Source organism: Euleptes europaea, chromosome 1 (genome assembly GCF_029931775.1).
Source record: "Euleptes europaea isolate rEulEur1 chromosome 1, rEulEur1.hap1, whole genome shotgun sequence".
NCBI lineage: Eukaryota > Metazoa > Chordata > Lepidosauria > Squamata > Sphaerodactylidae > Euleptes > Euleptes europaea.
The window spans coordinates 179,502,439-179,509,270 of record NC_079312.1 but is presented as its reverse complement, the minus strand read 5'-3'; positions in this window follow the sequence as shown (position 1 = coordinate 179,509,270).

Sequence of the window (6,832 nt, the reverse complement as noted above, 5' to 3'; positions counted from 1 at the left end):
GCGCCCACAGGTGGGGGTTGGAGGCGGGGAGGGTGCTCAGCGGGGAGGGGGGAGGATGGAGCCCCTCCCAATACCCCTCCCCCTTCCATCACCACCCCGCGTGGTATGGCTAGGCGGGAGAGGGTGCTGGGGGGGAAAGGATGTAGCCCCTCCCCCTCCCCCTCCCCCTCCCCCAGCAACCTCAGACCAGGGGGTTCATGGTTGGAGGGCAAAGGTCTTGGGAGAGTGGTCGTGGGAGGGGGCATCTGCAGTGCCCACAGGTGGGGGTTGGATGCTCGGAGGGGAGGGGGGAGGACGGAGCCCCCCTCCCATTCCCCTGGTGGCTGGGGTCAGGGGCATCATGGTTGGGAGAGAAAGGGACATAGGAGAGGGCTTGGGGCCATTGGGGGGGTCTGCAGCACCCACAGGTGGGAATGAGATAGACTTCCAAAGGCAATCCTGGGCCATCGGACAGCCATCCCCTCCCCAGGATGCTGCTCCCATCGGTCACACACGTGTTGGGTGTTGGCAGACCTCCTTGCAAAATTGTTGCATTCACACTGCACCAGGTGGCCAACTCAAGGTGGGGGGGGGGCCGGGAGCTCAGCCAGATCTCCAAAGCAGCCCTTTTCTTGGGGGAGCTGATCTCTGCCACCTGGAGAGCAGTTGTGATTCCGGGAGATCTCCAGGCCCCACCTGGAGGTTGGCAAGCCTGAAGGGCAGTCTCTGCAAAGCCCCAGCCAGCGATCATCAGCTGGTCCCCCCAAAACCCAGACCCACAAACTGTCACTCAAAAAATGGGCAAGTTTTTGAGTTCTCCAGAACGCTTCATCTGGCTGGTAGATTGGTTGGGGGGAGGGTTTTTTAAAAAAAAAAGCTTAGCTGTACACTTAAAAATGGAAGCCTGCCAAAAACAGGGTGAGTTAAATTGGGCCTGCGGGAATATTATAGTTGTAGTTCCTGCATCGGCAGTGGGTTGGACTAGATGACCCCTGGAGGACCCTTCCAATCCTGAGAATAAACAAATGACTTTAGCTGCATTTGGGGCCATCATGTGGGAAGTTATTGGCATGTGTGTATGCTCTCGTGCATCATGGGGAACAGAGTTCAATATGAAAGCAAGACCCTTGTCTGTGAATGCAGTGCCACGTGTAGCTTCCCAGGTGAGCTGTTTCACATGAGATGTGGCGGCAAATCAGTGCGCACCAGGGAGGGAACCAGAGCCACCCACAGCTCCTAGGCCTGAAGGAGACGCATGAATCGTGTGGGATGCCCACCTGGTTCGCTGCCTGTCTCGAAAACGAAATGTGCGGAGTGGAGTCAGACGCCGCTCTCTGGCACTCTGTGGCACGAAGGAGAAAACAAGGGCGCACCAGTAGGCAGGAAGGACGAGAAGTACTAGTTGCCAGGTGGAGAGTTCATTTAGTCGTCCTCGATACCGACGCATTTCGCATACAGCTTCGTCAGGGGGTGTTGTGTAGAGATTTCTCAGCTGGCATCTCTGGTTAAAGGAATCTGGTTGTCGGTGATGTGAAAAACCTCCATGTCTCCAGACTTCATGCTGACCTTGATAGGCCAACGGTCTGCCAAGGCCACTTAGAATCATAGAGTTGGAAGGGACCACCAGGGTCATCTAGTCCAACTCCCTGCACAATGCAGGAAATTCACAACTACCTCCCCCCCACACCCCCAGTGACCCCTACTCCATGCCCAGAAGATGGCCAAGATGGCCTCCCTCTCATCATCTGCCTAAGGTCACAGAATCAGCATTGCTGACAGATGGCCATCTAACCTCTTCTTAAAAACCTCCAGGGAAGGAGAGCTCACCGCTTCCCGAGGTAGCCTGTTCCACTGAGGAACCGCTCTAACTGTTAGAAAATTCTTCCTGATGTCTACCCAGAAGCTCTTTTGATTTAATGTCAACCCGTTGGTTCTGGTCCGACCTTCTGCCAGGCTCCAGCGTGGTGTAGTGGCTAAGAGTGGTGGACTCTAATCTGGAGAACCGGGTTCGATTCCCCACTCTTCCTAAATGAGCGGCAGTTGCTAATCTGGTGAACCAGGTTGGTCTCCCCACTCCTGCACATGAAGCCAGCTGGGTGACCTTGGGCTGGTCACACTCTCTCGGCCTCACCTACCTCACAGGTTGTCTGTTGTGGGGAGGGGAAGCCGGTTTGATTCTTCCTTGAGTGATAGAGAAAGTCGGCGTATAAAGAACCAACTCTTCTTCTTCTAGCTACGGTAATCCATGCGTGAATCACCTCCAAATTAGATCACGGCAATGCGCTCGGTGTGCAGCTCAGAAGCTTTGTTGGGTTCTGGCTGCAGCTGGCCCTTACCGGCTCCAGTCAGTTGCTATCAGTACATCACCCTGATTTTCAAAGCACTTTGTCAGTCACTGTTTTTGTTTTTAGGCCCTCTACGGCATGGGGGGCCAAAGGACCGTCTCCTCCCCTATTGCTCTGCCCGGGCGAGGGACCAGAAGAGGGTTGCCTCAAGACAGGGACTTCTCTGCAGCGGCCCTTCATGCTAACGCTCCCACCAGAAGTCCACCGGGTCGCCCTCCTTTTTCTCCTTTCGGCAGGAGCTGAAGATGCCTCTGTGTCTGAACACATGAACACACGAAGCTGCCTTCTACTGAAGCAGACCCTCGGTCCATCCAAGTCAGTATTGTCTACTCAGATCAGCAGCGATTCTCCGGGGTCTCAGGCGGAGGTCTTTCACATCACCTACTTGCCAAGTCCCTTTAACTGGAGATGCCGGGGATTGAACCTGGGACCTCCTGCATGCCAGGCAAATGATCTACCGCTGAGCCAGGGCCCCTCTCCATGGCTCTCCAGGGTCTCAGGCAGGGGTCTTTCACATCACCTGCCTGCCTAGTCCCTTTAACTGGAGATGCCGGGGATTGAACGTGGGACCTTCTGCATGCCAGACAGATGCTCTACTACTGAGCCACAGCCCCTCCCTGTCTGCTAGCATTCAGCCCTGCCCCAGTTTCACTTTGGATTTGGGTCTCTTGCAGCAGCTGTTCGCTGCTGACTCATGCCCCTGGTTCTACGGACAGCGTTTTTCTGTTTGCTTTTACTGCAGGCTGCCCGAACACACATTGTGGAGAGGCAGCGTATCAAAATTTTATACCGTTTGCAGTCTGCTCTTAAAAAAAAACCAGCAGCAAGCATTTCATTTGAGTGTTCGTCAATACTGAATCCCACCGACATTGGTGGCAGTGAAATTTGAAGAAGAGTTGGTTTTTATCAGCCGACTCTCTCTACCACTTAAGGCCGAATCGAACCGGCTTACAATCACCTTCCCTTCCCCTCCCAACAACAGACACCCTGTGAGGTAGGTGGGGCTGAGAGAGCCGGGGTGGGAGAGAGGAGTGGGGAATCAAACCCGGTTCTCCAGATCAGACTCCACCGCTCCAAACCACCGCTCTTAACCACCACACCACGCTGGCTCTCCGTTTCTAAGAAGTCAGCTGCGCTGACCTGGAAGGCCCAGGCGAGCCGGATCTCATCAGACTCGTGGGGAAGCAAAGCAGGGTCGGCCCTGGTTAGTACTTGGATGGGAGACCAAGGAAGTCCAGGGTTGCTACGCAGAGGCAGGCAATGGCAAACCCACCTCTGTCCCTCTCTTGCCTTTACCTGGATTGCCTAGGCTAGGGCAATCTCATTGGAAGGTGGACTCTATGGCATTATACCCCACTGAAGTCCCTCCCCAAACCCCACCCGCCGCAGGCTCCACCCCCAAAACCTCCAGCAATTTCCCACCCCAGAGCTGGCAACCCAGAGCTGATCTAAGGTTTATGGGAGGGCGTGCAACAGAGGGTCGGGAGGAAGATTGAAATACAGACTTCCCACTCCTCCCTATGAAGCCAGCTGGGTGACCTTGGGCTAGTCACAGCTCTCTTAGAGTCTCTCAGCCCCACCTACCTCACAGGGTGTCTGTTGTGGGGAGGGGAAGGTGATTGTAAGCCGGATTGATTCTTCCTTAAGTGGTAAAGTCGGCAGATAAAAACCAAATCTTCTTCTCTCAAGGGGCCGGATCTGGCCTGCGGGACTTATGTTTGACACCCCTGGTTTATAGGGTCCCCCCCCCCCGTAAATGTACAGATTTTTGCATTGATCGAGTTCCACTCTTCCTCCCACTTACCATCTCAATGGCTTGATGGTCGAATAATGTAATTATCAAATGGATTCTGCAGGGATGCCAGCCAACATAGAATTAAGTTGTTTGTGTACGGTGGTGGTGGTAGGGAAATCGGGGGGGGGGATCAAATAGCCATGCCGGTTTTCAAAGAGGAAGCCCCCCGACAGGCTTGTCCGATGAATCCCGCACAGCCCCAAGGAACCAGGAAAGGGATGGCAAGTCTTTATTAGAGACTTAACAGGGTTGGGCTGGAATCAAAGATTCCCCGCACCTTCGCTATCAAATGAGACAGGCAGGAGTAGGAGCCGTTTGAAGCCGGGCGTTTGATCCCCCCCGTTTTGTCAGTGTAGCCAGACAGATATTCCCTTCCATCCCTGCAGAGACCGTGGGATCAAAGCCCGTTCAGTGTTACCTGCTTCTGTACAACGCCGGCGAAGCGTCGGAAATACTCGTCTCAGCGCAGACCTGGATTTAGCACAGGATGACAGGTTTGGAAAGGTGACCCAAAGGGACCTCCGCGCGGAGAGAACCGGGGCAGATCGTTTGGCCTGTATGGTGTAGTGGTTAAGAGCGGTGGTTTGGAGCGGTGGAGTCTGATCTGGAGAACCGGGTTCGATTCCCCACTCCTCCGCATGAGCGGCGGAGGCTAATCTGGCAAAAGTGAATTTGTTTCCCCACTCCTCCACACGAAGCCAGCTGGGTGACCTTGGGCTAGTCACAGCTCTCTCAGCCCCACCTACCTCACAGGGTGTCTGTAGTGGGGAGTGGAAGGGAAGGCAATTGTAAGCCGGCTTGAGTCTCCCTTAAGTGGTAGAGAAAGTCGGCATATAAAAACTAACTCTCCTCCTCCGAACACTGGATGCAGAAATTGCTTTTCAGGAAGTTGATGGCGGTGCGATTAGGGTTGCCAAGTCTGGTTTGGAAATTCCTGGAGATTTGGAGATGGAGCTAGGATTTCCAGGTCCCTCTTTGCCACCGGCAGGAGGTTTTGGGGGGCGGAGCCTGGGGAGGGCAGGGTTTGGGGAGGGGCTTCAATGCCATAGAGTCCAATGGCCAAAGCTGCCATTTTCTCCAGGTGAACTGATCTCTATCGGCTGGAGATCAGTTGTAATAGCGGGAGATCTCCAGCTAGTACCTAGAGGTTAACAAATACACAGCAGCGCAGGCCAAAAATATACACAATAGATGACAGTAAAGATATGTTAGACTGTATTGTGTGACCCAGCAAAGATACACACACAATAATGTGTATATCAACAAAATACAACAAATATATATCAAGGAGCTAAGTCATAGCCAAGCGCTTTCCTACTCCCAATAACAAAAGACCACCGTAGTGGTAGAAACAGCGAGGCAATAAGTGACGAGATTCCGGTAAAGCTGTCCTGTTTCGCGATGTCTTCATCAGATGCGCAAACGCTCCTCATATGACTCAAATTGCTTAATGTGCTCTGTGGACTGCAATATTGCAAATTTCCAATGTCGATCTAGGACTCATTTGTTCAACCTGGAGGTTAGCAACCCTGGGTGGAGCCTAGGGAAGGCAGGGTATAATGCCACGGAGCCCACCTTCCAAAGAAGCCATCTCTTCCCAGGGGAACTGATCTCTATAATCAGGAGATCAGTTGTAATTCCAGAAGATCCTGGCAATCCCAGGTGCGGCAGAGACACAAGTACGGGGGGGGGGGGGGCGGAATGCAGGCAACAGTATTTTTGTTTCTCTGCAACCTGGTCAAACAGGTTCGGCAAGTTTTCGGAGCCCTGAAAGAACCTGCAGAACCTGTTCGAGGTAGCATTGGCTGTGTCCCACAGCACCACCTCCAGTGTTCGTTCTCTGTCTCCGGCCTGCGAGCAAACTACCGCTACACTTTTTGCACCACGGGCTTTTTAAAGCATGCCGTACAGTCAAGGCGATCATAGCAACCAGGTCGCATCTAACCCCTTCCAGAAAAGCGTTTGCGAAGTGGGCAGGAGCAGACGACAACGGCAGGTTGCAATTTGCACATAAAAAAGCATGCCCTCCTCCTGGTTGCATTGACAATCCTCACACTGCGTGTGGCTAACTGCGCAATCCTAAACAGAGTTTACACCTTGCTAAATCCATGAGTTTAGAAAGGTGTGGCTGTTCAGGAGAGCAGTTAGCTCCCTCCTAGCACATGTCTAGAACTCAGAAGCAAACTTAGGAATTTTGCATGATAGGCCCCCATGTCTCCCTAAGTCCCCAATCTTTTTGAGCCTGTGGGCACCTTTGGAATCCTGACATAAGGTGGTGGGCGTATACGCACAAACACACACACACACACATAGACTGGGGAAGAAGAAGAAGAGTTGGTTTTTATATGCCGACTTTCTCTTCCCACGTAAGGAAGAATCAAACCAGCTTGCAATCACCTCCCCCTCCCCACAGGAGACACCTGAGAAAGCTCTAAGAGAGGTGTGACTAGCCCAAGGTCACCCAGCTGGCTTCGTGTGGAGGAGTGGAGAATCAAACCCGGTTCTCCAGAATAGAGTCCACTGCTCATGTGGAGTCTAATCTGGAGAACTGGGTCCGATTCCCCACCCCTCCACATGAGCGGCGGACTCTGATCTGGAGAGCCGGGTTTGTCTCCCTTCTCCTCCACACGAAGCCTGCTGGGTGACCTTGGGCTAGTCACAGCTCTCTTCGAGCTCTCTTCACAGCCTCACCTACCTCACCCGGGTGTCTGTT